The 20,072-nt window shown below is 44.2% G+C and overlaps 1 long non-coding RNA gene across 1 annotated transcript in view; it reads right to left on the reverse strand.

Annotated features, from left to right (window-relative positions):
• Window positions 1-19,071, reverse strand: part of LOC121133524 — a 32,466-nt gene extending 13,395 nt beyond the window's left edge. Inside the window, exon 1 of the long non-coding RNA XR_005870385.1 lies at window positions 18,957-19,071. This is a non-coding gene — a long non-coding RNA (uncharacterized LOC121133524). The remainder of the gene's footprint in view (window positions 1-18,956) is intronic.
• Window positions 19,072-20,072: the final 1,001 nt, after the last annotated feature.

Raw genomic sequence — 20,072 nt, forward strand, 5'->3', positions numbered from 1 at the left:
CCAGCCCTAGGTTACAGGAGGAGGAACTGAGGCCCAGTAAGAATAGCAAGGTGAGGGACACACTGATGGAGCAGCCACTCCAAGGAAGCCCAGCATTCCGACTCCATGCCCCCCTCTTCCCGTCTTTGCTTTCCCTCTCCTTCTCCCTTCCTCCCCTGTGACCCACGTCACCCCACTCCTGAATTCCACTGACTGGGGCTTGGAAGGAAGGATGCACAGGTTTCCATACTGGACCCAGCTTTGACTTCAGCATCTCAGGCTGAGCTTCCCAACTCTTGGGTGTGCAGGGTTGCTCTTAACCACAGGACCTGTTGCAAGGGGAACAAGCTAAGCGTCTCGTGAGAGTTGAAGCTGGGTGTCTTGCTTTGCAGGGCCTTCGCTGAATCCCTGCCTGCCCTCAGAACACACACATCTTGCACTTGATTAAGACCACTGCTCTGGCCAGCAAATATCCCTAGGACTCAGACCCTAAATGAAAGTGGTGGTCTCTGCCATAAAAGAGCCTTCCCTCGACTGGAAAGCTAGACTCTCCATTAATGGGGGTGGGAAAGGATGTCGTGGGCTGAGCTTTGAACATGTAAAGTTACATGCATATCAAAGATATTGGGTAAGAAGTTGAGTGTGGTCTTCTGGAGAGAAGGTATCCTGGGAGCAAGTAGGGAGTCACAGCAAACTGAAGACTGAAGCAGCAGGTACTGAGCCTGGAGACCATGTGCTGCCTAAGCCCCCACTGCTGGGCGAAGTGACCAATAAGCTGATGATGGCGAGTCATCTACAGACAAGACTGACGTTCCACACGATACGTTCATTCCGTCAGCTACGTTGGCTGTAACCCTATGGCTGTGCATGTGAGTGTGCCACAGCGAACTAAACCCTGAGGGACTGCCCTAGAGCAGAAACACCTGAAAGTGTGCCTAGCTGTAACAGATGTTGTGAAGAAACTAAGCTTGTAAGGTAGACAGTGAAAGAGGAGGTAACATTCAGAGTACTGGAGCTCAAGCCCCAGCCATGTGACTGGACCACACCATGAACATGGGGTGAGGGGTGCAGGAAGCTGGAGGTAACCCAGATCCCCATGAGCCATGCTCTGGGGACAGCCAGGCCAGTGTGTACAGAGCAGGGGGTAGGGGCTGTTGCTGGAGTTTCTTTCCCACCAGGTTCTGCAACTGCCTTGCCCCAAATAAGCACACAGAGACATATAAACCGGTTGGCCGATGGCTTAGGCTTCTTATTGGCTAGCTCTGTCTTAATTATTAACCCATTTCTATTAGTCTAAGTATTTGTACATGGTCTTATCTTACCGGAGAAGGGTCCAGACCTGTGATTCCTTCCTCCACTACATGGCGTCTCCTACTGGTCTCTCTCCCCAGCATTCTCCTGGTCTGGTAGCCCCACCTATGCTCTGACTGGCTATTGGCCAAACAGTGTTTTATTCATCAACCAATAAGAAAAACATATACAAAAGGCTATCGCTCATCAGGGGGCAGACACAAAAGCTGGGATTAGTCTCAGACTACAGCAGCCCCAGGCAGGGATTGCTGGAAGAAAGTCAGGTTATAGAAAGCTGGACTGAAGGTAGCTATGCCAGAAGTCCCATGTACACGGCCCATGCTGGAGGAGAAGGTGAGCAGACACCTCGGCAGCAAGTCCAAAAGGCAGAAAATGGACACAGAATGGAGAAATAGGGGCTTTCCAGGTGTAGACCTCTGGATAACGGTTTCCATTGCCCTGTTCCTTGCCATGCCACAGCCCCTGACCTGGGAAAGGAGAGAGGGAAAGGGATGCTTACATTTTACCTCCCCACTCAAGTGGCCATTTTCTCTTCTGTTTAGTAAACTTAGAACCTTTTAGAAAACCAATAAAGACTAAAAGAAAAAGCAAGCCTATAACTGAGGAAGTCCAAGGTCAAAACTGAGGTAAATGTATGAAAGCCATATTTGAAAGGACAATTTTTAAAATACATTAAAAACCCAACAGTCACCCCCAAGTTCCCCACTGATCCTGCTTCACACGCAACTATTTTCAGCTGGGCACGGGGTGCCCAACCTGGATTCCAAAACATCCATTTTCATTCAAAGAGAAGCTATGACCATGAACATACCTTGACAGAAAACTACATTTTTAATATGGAAATTTTAAACCTTGAGGAGAGAAGAAATTGATTCATCAAGTATGCGATTTATATTTCAGTGACATCTTGTGTCAGAACCTGGTATCAGAACCGGGTTCCAGAAGCTGACACCTTGGTACCAGCCAGACGCATCTACTCTTCCTTAGCCGAACACCGCCGGCACCGCCAACTCTGGACACATGGGCTCCCCTATCGCTGAGCCGCATCCCGCTTCAACCCACCACCCGAATCTTCCGCTTGTGCTTGCCAGGACTTGTACTTGTTGAACCCATCCGCAAAAGCACCGACAACCGCCGTTCTCCACCACTTTGCCCGCTACTGCTCTGAAGCTTAACTGCTCAGTACAAGAAGATTCCTACTGTGATTCCCCACCATTGCCCCCTCTGCCTCTCACGCTGGAATGAACACCCCAAAAGCCACTGCCGCTGCATCCAAATTCACTCCCCCTCTCACCCGTAAGGTTCTGTGGACTCCCCCATCTGCTGCAGCATCCCAAACAGATTTCTCGTGTAATCGCATTCTCCTTTACCAGAGGACCACCGAACTTGGCTTCCCTTTCTCCAGCGATCTGTGCAGGACTCTTTTCCCTTCCTTTTAACAAATCCTGTCACTAAATTTCTGTAAAAGCTACTTAGAATTTTTCAGATTCCACTTGGAACATACCCAGCATCTGCTATGGAACAATGTTCGGTACACCTGCGCTACCTGCTGGCCAAACATAGTTACTGCAAGTAAAAATCCACACCTCAGCCCAAGACTAAAATCCTTGGAGGTAAGCTCTTCATTCTGGTAGTTTAAGCTGTTAATAAGATTAACTACTCTATACCAATGGCAGATAATCTTATTATGCAGAACATTAGGGACCTTATTGCTTCTTATATGGCATCCTGGGAGAGGATTACGACCTGCCCATAATATATCTATACCTAATGCTAACGATTAGCTTCATAACCCACATAATATCCTGGAAGAGAGGGCTGGATAATATGGTAAAGAACGAAAAAGTTATACAAACTATTGGTAAATTAGAGATAATAATTCAGAATCTTGAGGACAATGGGGGAATGGCAGACAGGTTGAACAACTTAGAACATAACAATGATCACCTAGGAGACAGGATTAGTTCCATGACTGCTGCCCTAATGACCAAAATAGCATCAATTCAGGATGACATTACTAGGCTATCAGAAGCAACTTGTTCCCTGTCTGATAACTCGACAAATACTGGAACTTCAGATGGGAAAACTTACAGAAAAAAATTCATTCCATCTCTGAGGATACTGACCAGCTGTCAGATAGAACATTGTTTCTAGAACGCAACTTACATGCCATTCATATAATATCTAAGGATGAGAATATTAAATGTTTGGAATTAAGTATTAACGATGAATCCAAGAAACAGACAGATTCTATGAAGTCCTTGGAAATTTATTTGACCCAAGAACTTCAAGCACTCAGGGAAACAATGATAAATAGATTGCAGGTCTCAGACAACCTCCAATCTGATACATCAGAGTCAGAATTACAAGCAACAGGTCATGAAAGAGGTTTACCTACACCTCTCAGATGCCGGGAAGACCTTTCTAAGGTTGCCCTCTCCTATGGTTTTCCCAGTATCTATGACTGAAAAATCAGCAACAAAAACACCCAAATGGCTTCATTGCTTATCAATGGAAACCAATACAGATGAAGGACTCAAAGAGAATCAAAGGCTATTGTTTCTTATAATATTCATTCACCCAATGTCAGAGAGTTATTGAACTCTTGGGCAAGTGCGGAGTCAATTGATCTCAGCGGTGCTGGAAAATTCATCTCAAATACAATGGAGGGATTTATGGAGGGAAGAAGCAAAAGCCTCCTCAAGCTTCAAGGCTTAAAGAAAGGTTATCAAGTTCCCCAAGAAAAGATTCTTGATGAGGGTGCTTATGCTGACCCACACACTCAGGCTGTATATGATGAGCAAATCTTGTCTTTATGCTGTACAGCACCTCTGAATGCTTTGAATGAGGTTCATAAACCAGGAGAGAAAATACAACCCTATACCAAAGTGGTACAGGGTTCATGAGAAAGGTTCACAGAATTCTTAGAAAGATTGTCCAGAGCAGTATAATTACAGGTAACTGATTCAGATTCTAGGTGAATACTCATAGAATCTCTAGCTTATGAGAATGCAAACCCACAATGCAAACAGGAACTTTGGCCATTAAAACTCAGATCAGCATCATTGGAGGAATGGGTCCCGTATACAGCTAACCTTGAATATAAAGATAAAGATACAGAGACTTTGGTAGGAGAAGCAATTTCTAAAGGTTTGAAGAGGCACCAAGATGCCAAATGCCATAACCATGAGGATATAGAAACTTGGGTAGGAGAGACAATCACCAGAAGTTTAAAAAGACATCAAAATACCAAATGTTTTAACTGTGGTAGAATAGGACATCTAAGAAGAAATTGTAGGCAAAGCATTCCTAGAAATAATGCTCCTATTAGAATGACTCAAACAGAAGGCTTCAGCCTTCTGAATTATGTAGGAGATATGGCAAAGGCCGACACTGGATCAATGAATGTAGGTTGACCACAGACAAACAAGGTAACCCTTTACAATCGGGAAGCTCCTTGGGGGGGCCTCTTGAAGGACCCCATGTCAAAAGTGGTCTGGTCATTCCCAGTCACTGTGGAGGACAATCTCTCTCAGGATGATTAGAAGAACCACTGCCTATTGTAAAGAATAATACCGCTCTAGATGATAGATTAGCTACTGAGGATGAATAAAACGTAACTGGAGGAAACAAAAAAAACCATATATTTTGATAAACTTCTATACAGGATCACGGACCCAAATTAACAGCAAGAGTAAGTAATAAGGTGATTATTGGCCTTTTAGACATTGAAACTGATGTCACCATCATAACTCAGAAATCCTGGCCTTCAAAATGGCCCCTTCAATTCTTAGGGATTGGAACCCTACCTCAAGTAAAACAATGCAAGAGATAGGTTGAATGTGTAGCCCAGATGGACAAAGATGAAGACTGTGGCCGTATGTTACACACATTGCTATAAGTCTCTGGGGTCGTGATCTATTATAGCAATGCAATACCTAGATTAACATTCCTTCTGTATCAGATATGAATCAGAAACAACCTCTTGGTGGTAGAAAAAATAATGTAAGGCACTAAAGAAAACAGATGCCAACCATACAGGCTGTACAGAAACAGAATATGAGTGCCAAACCTACATAGGAACCAAAAGCCCTATCCTTAGAATGGCTAACAGATGAACCTGTTTGGGTAGGGCAATGGCCTATGACCTCTGAGAAGCTAGAGGCCTTAGAAAAGCTGCTTTAGGAACAGCTAAATGCTGGACATATTGAAGAATCTATCAGTCCATGGAATTCCCCTGTATTTGTTATCAAAAAGAAATCTGGTAAATGGAGGATGCTTATTGATCTGAGAGCCATCAATAAAGTAATTCTGCCTATGGGCTCTCTACAGCCTGGGATGCCATTGCCTTCTCTGATACATAAAGGATGGCCTATTATAGTCATTGATCTAAAAGACTGCTTCTTCACTATACCTTTACAAGAAAAATAAAGGGAAAATTTTGCCTTCACGGTACCTACCTATAACAATTCTTAACCAGTTAGGAGATTTCAATGGAAGGTTTTGCCACAGAGAATGTTAAATAGTCCTATCTGTGCCAGTATTTTAAGCAAAAACCGTTAGGAATATTTTGCAAACAATTTCCATAATCCATAACTTACATTATATGGATGATATACTGTTGACTGATTCGATTGAAGGAACATTGGAAAAGATGTTTGAGGCAGAAGGAAATTTTACCTTGCTGGGAATTACAGATTGCCCCTGAAAAAAATACTAAGAGGAGATTCTATTAATTATTTAGGTTATAAAATAGACCTACAAAAAAATTAGATCACAAAAAGTACAGATCAGGAGAGATTGTTACCAGACTCTTAATGATCTTCAAAAACTACTCAGAGAGATTTCTCAACTACAGACAATTATTGGAGTAGAAGGGCATGATTTAAAACACTTTAAAATGGCCCTAAAAGGAGACAAGGACTTACACAGTCCACGAATATTATCAGCTGAGGCTAAAAAAGAATTAGAATGGGTAGAAAAGAGAATACTAGAAGTACATGTGGACCATGTGGATCCAAAGCTAGACTGTATTCTGGTTATTTTTACAATCTAGAGAATACCCCTCAGGGATTTTGATTCAGAGGAAAGATATCCTATTAAAATGGATATGTCTGCCACATGAACAGAATAAAAAACTGAAGACATATATAGAAATGATCTCTGACTTGATTTTAAAAGGTAAATTAAGGCTTTGTCACCTAACTGGAAGGGACCCAACAGAAATTATAGTACCTTTAACTAATGAGAAAATTTCCTCCTTGTGGAAGGATAATGAATATTGGCAAAGGACTTGCAGTAACTTTTTGGGAACAATTAGTAACAATTATCCCAAAACAGAGATAATCAAATTCATAAAGAAAACAATTTGGATCCTTCCACGTATTGTAAGAAAAATGCCAATCTCTGGAGTCCCTACATTCTTTCTACATAGATGCAAACAAGTCAGGAAAGGCAGGTTGTAAATCAGAAAATATAAGTAAAGTAATTCAAAGACCTTACAACTCTGTACAAAAGCTGTAAGGGCTTTGAACTACTTTATGAGTTGTATGCCATTCTCATAGTACTTACGGATTTTACAGAGTCTATCAATGTAGTTACTGACTCTCCATATGCAGAGATAGTCGTTTTACACATTGGGACCACTGAATTGATTCCTGATGATATGGAGTTAACTTGCAGGAAACTAATAGGAATGGAACTCATCATATATATATATATATATATATATATATATATATATATATAAGACATCAGATCCCATATGGGTCTGCCAGGTCCTCTAGCACAAGGTAATGATGAGATTGATTGTTTATAATAGCAAGTGTGCTAGAAGCTTCAGAATTTCATTTAAAAAACACCATATTAATAGCAAAGGCTTGAAAAAGGATTTCTCCATCACTTGGCAATAAGCCAAGGAAAGCCGCTGAGACCAACCTGAGTTACCAGTTTCTCTTGTAAGTACCTTCCCACAATAAATAGTCACCCATACCCTTCACCAAGTGTGCTACTTATATTTCGGTGACACACACCTTTAATCCCTGTACTTGGGAGGCATAAGCAAGCAGATCTCTGTGAGTTCTGAGGCCAGCCTGGTTTACATGGTGAGTTTCAGGACAGCCAGGGCTACACAGAGAAACCCCTGTCTTGAAAAACAAAGAAGAGGAGATGAGTGTGGGTCCTGCCCAGGCCCAACTTTTCCCACCCTCCTTTTGGAGCTTTCTGGGTTTTGGAGAGATCAGGGATAACAGGAACATACCCAAACAAAATAAGAGTGATATACAGCAAACCAACAGCCAACATCAAACTAAATGGAGAGAAACTCAACATGATTTGTAGAGAGAGGTCTTTTCCTTGCCAGCCACTTTGGTTTTTCCCCACCAGTTGCCTAGACTCTGCTGCATTATAGTCCCCAAATAACACACAAGACGCTGTATTAATTATGAAGCTGTTGGCCATGTGTTTGTTTCTTGCTGGCTAGTTCTGACTTAAGTATTTAACCCATCTAAGTATTTCTCTTACTGGAGAAAAGGGTCCAGACTTCTTCCCCCTATGGCAGCTACATTGTGACTTCCTGTGTTTCTCCTACCCAGAGTCCTCCTCAACTCCTAGTCCCATTTATCTTGCTTCCCTATTGGCCAACAGTGTTTTATTGACATATACATAGGACTACCCCATCAATGATTCCTCTAAAATCAGGAACAACACAAGGTTCTCCATTCTCCATATCTCTTCAATATTGTTCTTGAAATTCTAGCTAGGGCAATAAGACAACAAAAGGAGAGCAAGGGGATATAAATTGTAAATGAAGAAGTCAAACTTTCATCATTTGCAGATGATATGATAGCTTACATAAGGGCCCCCCCCAAAAAATCTACCAGGGAACTCCTACTGCTGATAAACGCCTTCAGCACAGTGACAGGATACAAGATTAACCAAAAAAAAATCAGTAGCCCTACTATATACAGATGAAACATGGGCTGAGAAAGAAATTAGAGAAATATCACCCTTTCCAATAGCCACAAACAACATAAAATATCTTGGGGTAACACTAACCAAACAAGTGAAAGACCTGTGTAACAAGAACTTTGAGTCTTTAAAGAAAGAAACTAAAGAAGATACCAGAAAATGGAAAGATGCTCTTGGATAGGTAGGAATAACATAATAAAAATGGCAATCTTGTCAAAAGCAATCTACAGATTCAATGCAATCCCTATCAAAATACAGGCAGAATTCTTTGCAGACCTTAAAAGAACAATACTCGAGCTGGGCGGTGGTGGCGCACGCCTTTAATCCCAGCACTCGGGAGGCAGGCAGATCTCTGTGAGGTCGAGGCTGGGCTGGACCGATAGCCTCCGAAACAATACAGAGAAACCCTGTCTTGTAAAAAACAACAACAAAAAAATACTCAACTTTATATGGAAAAACAAAAAACCCAGGACAGCCAAAACAACCCTGTACAATAAAGGAATGTCTGGAGGCATCACTATCCCTGATTTCAAGCTCTATTATAGAGCTCTAGTCCTGAAAACAGCTTGATATTGGTATAAAAATAGACAGGTAGACCAATGGAATTAAACTGAAGATCCAGATAATAACCCACATACCTACAAACACCTGATTTTTGGCAAGCTAAAATTATACAATGGAAAAAATAAAGCATCTTCAACAAATGGTGCTACAGATAATTCTATGCACATCTATCACCATGCACAAAACTTAAGTCCAAATGGATCAAAGACCTCAACATAAATCGAGCCACACTGAACCTCTTAGAAGAGAAAGTGGAAGGTAGGTACCCTTGAAAAAATTAGCACAGGAGATCATTTTGGAAATCAGTATGGTGGTTTCAACTCTTGGGTATATACCCAAAGGATGCACATTCATACAACAAGGTCATATGTTCAACTATGTTCATAGTAGCGTTGTTTGTAATAGCCAGAACCTGGAAACAACTTAGATGTCCTTCAACTGAAGAATGGCTGGAGAAAATGTGGTACATTTACACAATGGAGTATTACTCAGAGAGGAAAAAACAAAAAACAATGAAATCTTGAAATTCACAGGAAAATGAATGGAACTGGAAGAAATCATCCTGAATGAGATAACCCAATTACAGAAAGACAAGCATGGTATATACTCACTCATATATGTATTTTAGATATAGAACAAAGGACTACCAACCTACAATCTACACCACCAGAGAAACTAAGAGAGAAATACATGGTCTTCAAAGAAGGAGAAAGGGACAAGAACTCCTAAGCAAATTGGGATCATGGGGGGGGTAACATGTATTCTTCCTACCAGCCGCTTGGGTCCCCCTGCTGTCTCAGCCCCAAAATAACACATGAGACACTATATTATGACGCTATTGGTTGTTTGCTTTGATTTCTTATTGGCTAGCTCTGACTTAATTATTAACCCATAACTGCTAATCTAAGTATTTCCACATGATCTTCTCTTACTGGAGAAAGGAACCGGACCTCTTCTCCCACATCCTACATCATCACTGACTGTGCCTCTCTTTCCTAGAGTCCTCCTCAACTCCTAGTCCCACCTATCTTGCTTCCCTACTGGCCAACAGTGCTTTATTTAATCAACACACAATCAGAGAAACATACACAGAAGGACTTCCCCCATCAGGAGAGAGGTAGGAAGAAGAGGGGGAAGAGAACAAGAGGGATCAGGAAGATTGAGTCAGGTGAAGAATAGAGGAGAGCAAGAAAAGAGATACCTTGATAGAGGGAGCCAGTATGGGTTTAAAGAGAAATCTAGCACTAGGGAAATGTTCAGAGATACACAAAGATGGCCTCAACTAAGAATCTAAGCAGTAGTGGAGAGGCCACCTTTGATGCCCTTCCCCTATAATAAGACAGATGATTACCTTAATTGCCATCCTAGAGCCTTCATCCAGTAGCTGATGGAAGTAGAAGCAGAAACCCATATCTAAACACTGAGCCATACTCCCGGAATCCAGCCATAGAGAAGGAGGAATGAGCAAAGGAGTCAAGACCATGCTGGAGAAACCTAAAGAAACATCTGGCCTGCCCTAGTGAGAGCACAGGGACCCCAGTTATAAATCTGGGGAAACAGCATTGAACTGAATCATCAAGCTCTCTGAATTGGGTGCCAGTTAGGATGCCTGAGCAGTCTATGGGACCTCTGACAGTGGAACCAGTGTTTATCCCTAATGCACAAATGGACTTTGGAAGCCCATTCCCTTTAGAGGGATACTATTTCAGCCCAGATACACAGAGGAGGGCCTGGGCCCTCCCCAAAATGATGTGACAGCCTTTGATGACCATCCATGGAAAGCCTCACTATCCTTGGGGAATAAGTGGGCATAGGTTGAGGGGGACGGTGGGGGGTATGGGAGGATGGGAGGGAGAGAGAACAGGGGGATTGATATGTAAAATAAGATTGTTTCTAAATAAAAAATTAATAAAAAAAACAAAATTCCTAAGGAGTCAACCTACAGGTGTTGGATCACACGTGGTTCTGAGTTTGGTGTGTGGTGTCCGTGTTATGAGTTGTGTGTCTGTGTGGTGTGTGGTGGAGTGGTGGGTGTTTGTGATGTAGGCAGTGTGTAGTGTGTATGATGTGGGTGTGTAGCGACAACTCCCATACACCTGCAGCTGGCTGATTCCATATGTCCATACCTGGCCTTAATCTGCCCTTTTGTCTTCAGTAGCTTCTGTTTAAAATATGTAAATCATGTCTGAGAGTTTCCCAAGGGTACAAAGCCTCATCAAAACTTGAGGGAAAAAAATCTGGCACACAGTGATATTCTTTAGTTGAGAATTTGCATCTAGCGTTGTCCCTTTGGAAACTTAATTAGGATGTTTGGGGGAAATGGAAATCAATTTGTTGAAGGTGTAAGTTGGGGAACAATAAAAAGACCCTGGGCTAAGAGAGATTGTCTCAGTCCTCAAGAGGCTGAGCCCCTGCACTGGAAAGGCTAAAATCATCCTGAAGGGGCCCAAGTCTTCCCTCGGACCTGCGTGAACCCACACCTCTTTTACATCAAGGCCTGCGGTATGGGCCATGTAGAGATTCATGCATATGTGAACTTAAGCCACATGGCAGCACTGGTTTTTCCAGGAGCTTCCTAGCACAACATCTGAGCTTTCCCACTCTCAAACAAGTCACATAGTGTGGTCAAGTGTAAAGGAAACGGGTCTGGTGCAGGCAGAGCTGGAGCTGAAGCAAGAGGAGGCTGAGAGGAATGTCACTAAGTACGAGGAGGAGCAGGCAGGGCAGGGGACCTGGCGCAGGCCATGAGGAGGTGTGTGTGTTGGAAATTATTCCACTAGAATGGGAATGGGGGCCTAGGATGAAAGCAGGGGTGGCTTTAGTAAAAGTCACTGGATGCCTCTGAGTGCTGCCCACGGGAGCCTGCTCGCTTTCTGGGCAATGTGGTATGCCCTGGCTCTCACTTCTGCTCAGTGTTTGATTTCACTACTTCTCTGCTGTGCCTTGATCAAATCTTTTATCAAGACACACAGAACTTGGATCCTGCAGCACAGGACATCTGTGAGAACCTTCAGTAACACAAGGAGACTGAAATTAGAGCCAGACAGCAAATCTGTCTGCCACCCTCTCCCACATCAGTGAGTAGCACAAATGGCAACACCATCAGCAGGACCAAGGGAGTGCCTGCAGGCCTTTAGGTAAGTGTGATCAAACCTGATGGTCTTCAGTATGTAGTATTATTGTAATTTCTGCTTAGGAATTGCAATCATTGTGGTTATTATGAGGGAAGGCCATTAACTAGAGACCAGTTGGACCCCAGTGAGAGAATCTTCACACATGGCCCAGGAATCCCAAACTTCTAGCTTATGGATGCTAGGAACTGCCAACACGGAACTACAGCCCTGCATCCTAGAAGCAGACCATTAGACCAAGGCAGCCATTACTTCCATGACCCAATTTGCACAGCCCTATGTGCATAGCAGAGGTTGTACAGCTGGAAAGAGTGTGCACAGTGGCTCATACCTGTAAAGAGAAGCTTTTTCCTTGAGAGGGAGCCGTCCCGCCAGCCTGGTTCTAGAGCCGTATCAGTCCCAAATAAACACACAGGAGGCTATATGAATTATGAAGCTGTTGGCCTTGCTTGTCTCTTACTGGCTAGCTCTGCTTTAAGTAATTACCCCATAATTGTTAATCTAAGTATGTCTCTTACCGGAGAATAGTTCCGGGCTCCTACCCCAATGGCGTTACATGTTGACTCTCTTGTGTTTCTCCTTCCCAGAATCCTCCTGGACTCCTAGCCCCACCTATCTAGATTCCTATTGGCCAGCAGTAATTTATTAACATATACACAGGACTTCCCCAACACATACCAATCTCTAAGAACTGTACATCACTCGATCTAAGGGGTCCTCCTTCCCATGAATGAAATTACATGCCAGGAAACTCACGTGGCTACAAAAGAAACATACCCTAACTGTAAAAAGGATTTCCTCCCAGGGGAGACCCCTCCAATGCAAAACCCCACCCTGTAAATGGATGTTTCTCTCCTGCCTGCCAGCTCCCAAATGACCATTCAGAGCTTACACATGCTCACTCAATAGCTCACGCTTACTACTAACTGGCTCCTACATTTTAAGTTAACCCGTATTCCTTATCTACATTCTACCATGTGGTGGTTAGTACCTTTATTAGCCTGACATGTTCATCTCCTGCTCCCTCTGCACCTGGCTGGTGACTCCTGATCCCACAGCACTTCTCCTTCCCATCACCCTTAGTTTAGTTCACCCCACCTATACTTCCTGCCTAGCTATTGGCCAATCAGCGTTTTGTCAAAGCACTTTGAGTGGCATCTTTACAGTGTACAAGAGGATTATTCCACAGCACGCGCACACAGAACTCTGCTTATCCCTCACTCTGCTGCCCTCTTCTAGTACACTTATAATCTGCTCTTCTTATTCTAAAGGATAAATTCATTTATCACCTGCCAGTCCTTACTCCTTTATAGAAGGGACTGGATTGTATAGTAGTTATATCTTTTTCCAGGAAAAAAACCTGGAATTCTCAGAGAAATGAAGATCTGTAAGTATCATATCAGGAAGGAGTCATTCAGATTTTGGAAAGATCAAATACCCTTTGGCCATGGCAGCTAGACTCTGAGACCATGAAGGTCATTATTATTTCATTTCAGTGCTGACAAATCACCCAGGCAGAAACATTAATAAATGACAGCTTTATGTTCACTGCAGAGGGGAAGCGCAGGGTAGGTCAGGGCAACTGAGTCACTGAGCCCACAGGGGACATCACAGAAAATGGCTCAGGACCCCATAGTAGCTGAGGGCCCATCTTTTCACCTCACAGGTCAGGATGAGGCCTCTGATCAAGACAGAATCTCATGTCTTCCAACACCACGACTCACCTCACCCGTTTCCTCCTGCCTGCAGCTAGCTGCCTGTTCACATGGAAGATGAGTGTCTCTTCACTGACAGAGGGGCTGGAGTGCCATTCCTGGAGCTGGGAGGGGTGAGGCTAGGGGGGGGAGCCTACAGATGCTGCACAGCTGTAGGTTCCAGAGAACGATGGGAGTCCCAGAACAAGTCCTCCCCAAGACACCCCCCCCAACAGCTCCTACCAGTCCCACCACAATCCAGCATGCTCCCCAGACTAGCAGAACCCTGGCCTCCCACAGACCACCAGCCGACGCCTCACACCTGGCTTCCCTGACTATCCCTGATTCCCACTGCTGGGTGGTGGTGGTGCACGCCTTTAATCCCAGCACTCAGAGGGCAGAGACTGGTGGAACTCTGAGTTTGAGGCCAGTCTGGTCTATAGATCTAGTTCCAGGACAGCCAAAGCTACACAGAGAAACCCTGTATCAAAACACAAAAACAAACAAAAAGGAATTGGCATTACCTGGCTCCACCAGAGAAGGGTCTTAGGAAATCAACTTCAGAGAGATGAGGATTCCCATGATTCACTAGCTCCCTGAGGGTTGGCCACTGTCTGCTCTTCCAGCCTAGCTTGGTAGGTGAGTCAAGAAGGGCCACAAGATGTACCCTATATTCATTTGACTGGCAGACTAGTAGAAGCCTCTGGTGAGGATGCCCAGGGATGGGTACAGGGGAGGAGCCGTTGCAGGAACAATGACTGGTGTAAATTCAGAGGAGGTTGAGACAACTGTGGAGGTGGGGTATCCTGGCATTAAGTCCTGCCTCCACATAGGTCCAGGCAAGCCTGAACAGGCCAAGTCTTTCTTCCTGACACAGCCAACTATAGCTGTAGCTGTAGCATGGCATATTTAACATATGACTAGGAGCCCCACAGTTGGTGTGGATGGACAACACTACAATCAAAAAATATGTGATGGAGAGACGGGAAAGACAGAAACACAGAGTGATGCATGCACTATGGAGAGAGGCAGAACTGTGACGCGATAGAGGTGACAGGTGGGGTAAGAGCACTGAGGTCAACATGCTGTCATTGCCCAGTAGGGACTGAGTGATGGTGTTCACAGCCTGGAGGGCATTCAGATGCAGACTCAGCCTCCAAACCTGCCATCTGGCCGTGGGGTCCCCCCGACTCTGGGCAACAATGGAGGTCCAAGATGAGGAAAGTTTCGCTGCCTGGACTGGACCTCCTCGAAGGACCACTGTGGCCCATGATGCCACTGGAGACCATGTGGGTGTCCGGTCCATGCTGCTGTCCCAGGTCACAATGAACCCTGAGATCCATGAGGACATATGCAGTCTGTGCCATTTCCTGATGCCTTGATGTCCTGGGACTTTGCTACAGGGGCAGGGGGTAGCATGTGAGTGGCATGTGTAACCACCTGAAGCCATGTTGAGACCCATGGCCCACGAAACTGATGAGGGCCATGTGCAGATCGGTGGTCCTGATACAGCCAAGGATGGTGTTAATGTCTGGGCCTGTGTTACCACTGAAGCACCTGCAGATGTCCGTGGTATGGACTGCAGCCTGAAGCCATGTTAATGTCTGAGGGCCTCACCCCTCTCCAGCCCACAGCATATTGTGGCAAACAATGGCCTGGGTGCAAGAGAGCTGGTCCTGCCCCTCATCGGCAACCACTGGCGATGGCATGGGTGTGGGAGAGTCAGCCACTGCAGGCATCAGAGTGGACACAGGGGAGCTGGCCCTGCCCACTCCTGCCACCACATGGCTCTCCTCAGTTAACGGCTTCTGGCATGGATGCAGACAAAGAAAGAGTCATCTTCCCTTGTGGGGCTAGCCACCGAGAATCTGACCACGCTCCGGTGAGTATATAGACAACAAAATGGACTTGTTCTTTTCTCTTTTGGTAGGGGGAAGTCACAGGGGAGGGGTGGCAGACATGGGAAGGCTGGGAGGTGAACTCAATCAGGGTACATGAGGTGAGATTCCCAACTACAATAAAAATAAAATTATTAGTTGTGCGTGTGCATATATACATATACATACATACATACATACACACATACATACATGAAAAGGAATTTTATGACTGTAACCCGTGTTGAAGAGGCAGAAGAAAGAGGATCACAAGATTGAAGCCAGCCTAGACTACATAGTAAGTTCCAGGACAGCCTGGTCTACATAGTGAGTTCTAGGCTAGCCAGGACTATATAGTCACACACACACACACACACACACACACACACACACACACACACACACACACACACACCAAAACGCAAAAAAATAATACAAACAACATGTTGTGTAACTAATTGTGTTTGTTTGGTTTGAAGGCAGGGTCCTACAGTAGTTCATGCTGATCTGGAGTCATGTATCCCAGACTGGCCGTGACCTAATCCTTATGTCTTGATCTCACAAATTAAACATGATTATTGTAGTAAAGCTGACAGAGCACTAGAAAATTTAAAACTGATGAATCAGGAAGTCCTCTCTTTCCCCTGCCCCAAATAATCTGCCTCTACCACTTACCTGGCAAGAACAATGATTAAAGAGACACCTCCCTCCATCTGGGCTATCAGACTCCTGGGGCAGTGGAGCCTCATGAAAATATGAAGCCTGGCTTCTACTTGATTGATTTCAGCCCTCAATTTGATTATTTCCTGGCATCTGCTCCACCTGGGTGAGTTTACTTCTTTTTGTTCTAGAGCATTCAGCTGTGCTATTAATTCTCTAGTGTGACTGTTCTCCAGTTTCTTCATGTGGGCACTTAGTGCTATGAACTTTCCTCTCAGCACTGCTTTCAGAGTGTCCCATAAGTTTGTGTATGTTGTGTCTTCATTCTCATTGAATTCCAGGGAGTCGTTAATTTCTTTTTTTATTTATTCCTTTACCCAGGGATGGTGCAATTGTGCATTGGTCAATTTCCATGAGTTTGTAGGGTTTCTGCTATTTGTGTTATTGTTGAATTCTAATTTTAATGCATGGTGGTCTGATAAGATACAGAGGGTTATTACTACTTTTTTGTATCTGTGGAGGTTTGCTATGTTTCCTATTATGTGGTCAGTTTTAGAGAAGGTTCCATGTGACGCCTAGAAGAGGGTATATCCCTTTGTGTTTGGGTGGAATGTTCTATAGATGTCTGTTAAACCCAGATGGGTCATAACTTGTATTAGTTCTTTTATTTCTTTGTTAAGTTTCTGTCTGGAGGTCCTGTCTAGCGGTGAGAGCAGAGTGTTGAAGTCTCCTACTACTAGTGTGTGAGATTTTATGTGTGATTTGAGCTTTAGTAATGTTTCTTTCATGAATGTGAGTGCCTTTGTATTTGGGGAATAGATGTTCAAAATTGAGACTTAATCTTGATGGACTTTTCCTTTGATGAATATGAAATGTCCTTCTTTGTCTCTTCTGATTGATTTTAATTTGAAGTCTAGTTTGTTAGATATTAGGATTGCTACACCCACTTGTTTCTTGGGTCCCTTTGATTGGAAAATCTTTTCCCAAGCCTTTACTCTGAGGTAACGTCTGGCTTTGAAGTTGAGATGTGTTTCTTGTATGCAGCAGAAGCTCCTCTTCAATAGAGGAGGCTAAAATGGCCAAGAGACACTTGAGAAAGTGCTCAACATCCTTAGCCATCAGGGAAATGCAAATCAAAACAACTTTGAGATACCATCTTACTCCTGTCAGAATGGTTAAAATCAAAAACACCGAAGGCAATTTATGCTGGAGAGGATGTGGAGATAGGGGAACACTCCTCCACTGCTGGTGGGAGTGCCAACTCGTACAGCCACTTTGGAAATCAGTATGGAGATTCCTCAGGAAAATGGGAATCAATCTACCACAAGATCCAGCAATTCCACTCTTAGGCATATATCCAAAAGATGCAAATTCATACAACAAGGAATCTGCTCCAATATGTTCATAGCAGCATTATTTGTAATAGCCAGAACCTGGAAGCAACCTAGATGCCCCTCAACTGAAGAGTGGATAGAGAAAACGTAGTACATTTACACAATGGAGTGTAACTCAACTGAAAAAAACAATGGAATCTTGAAATTCGCAGGTAAATTGATGGCACTAGAAGAAACCATCCTGAGTGAGGTAACCCAGTCACAAAAAGACAAATATGGTATGTACTCACTCATATAGATTTTAGACATGGATCAGGATAGTGCCAGTCTGCACTTCCACTGACAGAGAATCTGGGAAACAGGAAAGAACCTCAGAGAGATATGCATGGTACCCCAGAGAAGAGGAATGAGGCAAGATATTCTGAAGAGATTGGGAACACGGCGAGGGGGGGGTGGGAGCTGGGAAGAAGAGAGGGGGAGAAGAGGAAGAGAGAGTAGGTCATGGGGGAACAGGAAGGTTGACTGGGGGGGTAGGATAGGGGGAAGGGGGAATCATAGGTTAGAAGACAGATCAGGCACCATTGTGACCTCTAGTGATCTAAAGGGATGACACCAATTGGCAAGCTAAGCAATAGTGTAGAGACCACCCCGAATGCCCATTCCTGATAATGAACTTGATGTCTATAACCATCCTGGAGCCTTCATCCAGTGTCTGATGGAAACAGAGGCAAACACCCACAGTTAAACACTGAACTGAACCCAAGGAACCCAGTGACAGAGAGAGGAGCGATGAGCAAATTGGCTAAGAATGAGCTGGCAAAACCAGCAGAGACAGCTGATCCGAACAGGGAAGAGCCCTTGAACCCCAGACCGACATCTGGGAGGCCAGCATGGGACCGATCCAGACCCCCTGAATGTGAGAGTCAGTGAGGAGGCCTGGGCAACCTATGGGGTCCTGAGCAGTGGATCAGTGTTTATCCCTCGAATACTAACAGACATCGTGTGTCCATAACACAAAGAGGGATGCTCTATCAGCCTGGACTCTTAGGGGAGTGCCTGGATCCTGCCCTGAGTGAAATGACAGACTCTAGATATCCCCTATGTGGAAGGAAGTGGGGATAGGGTGGGAGGCTGGGGAGGATAGTGGGGGAGGGTGCAGGAGGAGGGGAGGGAGAGGGAATTGGGATTGACATGTGAAGCAAGCTATTTAAAATTAAAATAATAATAAAATAATAATAAAAAGAAACATTTACCCAATAAAGATGTGTTTCCTACAAAAAAATATGAAGCCTGGTACTAGACAGAGGGGAAAGCTGTCTCCCTGAAAGAGACTTCACAGAATTCTGACAACTTGTCAGGTCACCTCTCAGGAGAGACTGGAGCAGGGACAGTGGCAGCAGCAGTACTCCTTGACCAGGGCTACTTACTCACACATACCTGTTCCTCTGCCCACCAGGCCTCTTTGCTGCTCTTCCCAATGTGAGCACATTGAATAATCTCTTCATTTTTCCTGCTTTTCACTATTATCTGTGAATAGCTCTCTCACTGGCTTATTGAGGACTGGTTGCCAAGCTTGGCATGTTAGAGCTTGCCAGGGCCCAGGCAAACCCTGACCCTAACAACGCTGGTAAAATAACTGCCACGCCCTCCTGCAAAACTAAACACACAGCTCCCAGAGCACTATGTATTGTGATTTCGTGTTGGGTTATTGAAAGGCAGTGGTAGAGAGAAGGAAGGCAGAAAGAGAGGATTGATCTTGTAACAGGTCCCAGACCTCAGTAGGCACTCAGACCTTAGCACAACTGACCCCATGATGGAAATGCCACTCAGCTCACAGACACCATTAGCCAGACAAAATGAAAACAAAGACCTAATCCATCAAAGTCCATAGTTCTGGGAAAGTACTAGCCTTGCTTGCTTGCTTTTGTAGTTCTGCTTCTGGACAACTGTTCTTATGTCAACCCAAAACATGGTTTTTATGCTTAAAAGCTCACCAGTGTAGTCACCAGCTGGCTAGTAAAGATGTTCTATTGGCTTAAACTCATGCTCAAGCAATCTTCTCTGGTGGATATCTCACAACAATCTGACCTTAGGTAGGACCATGCATTTTTATAGAGAAGCACTGTTTTGTCACCTGTGTGCAGACAGCCAAAATACCTACAGGGGAAGATAGGATATGGAACCGTCTATGAGCATAAATGCAAAATGACTTCCACAGTCCACAAGGGGAGCCAGAAATTGCAATCTTTCAGCAGGAAACCATCATTCCTAACTCTGAAAGGATATAAACATGCAGGGCAGGGGCATTACAGCTGTTTTCTGTGAGAAAAGCCTCTGTCAGAGGGGTAGTTCTAGGCCCACTGAAGAGGACACACACAGCAAGAGGAGTCTCAACTTGAATGGCTGTGATGGATCAGGTGATTACCATCCTGTATTCCTGAAGAAGACTTGGAAAACCACCATTCGAGAGAGGTAAGCAGAAGATTTGGTTGCAGAGTAAAAACTGAGAGACTCTGCAGGAAGGTTGAGGGAAAAGATAGAGAGATGCAGTGA

Source organism: Mesocricetus auratus, unplaced genomic scaffold (genome assembly GCF_017639785.1).
Source record: "Mesocricetus auratus isolate SY011 unplaced genomic scaffold, BCM_Maur_2.0 Super-Scaffold_100022, whole genome shotgun sequence".
NCBI classification, from domain to species: domain Eukaryota; kingdom Metazoa; phylum Chordata; class Mammalia; order Rodentia; family Cricetidae; genus Mesocricetus; species Mesocricetus auratus.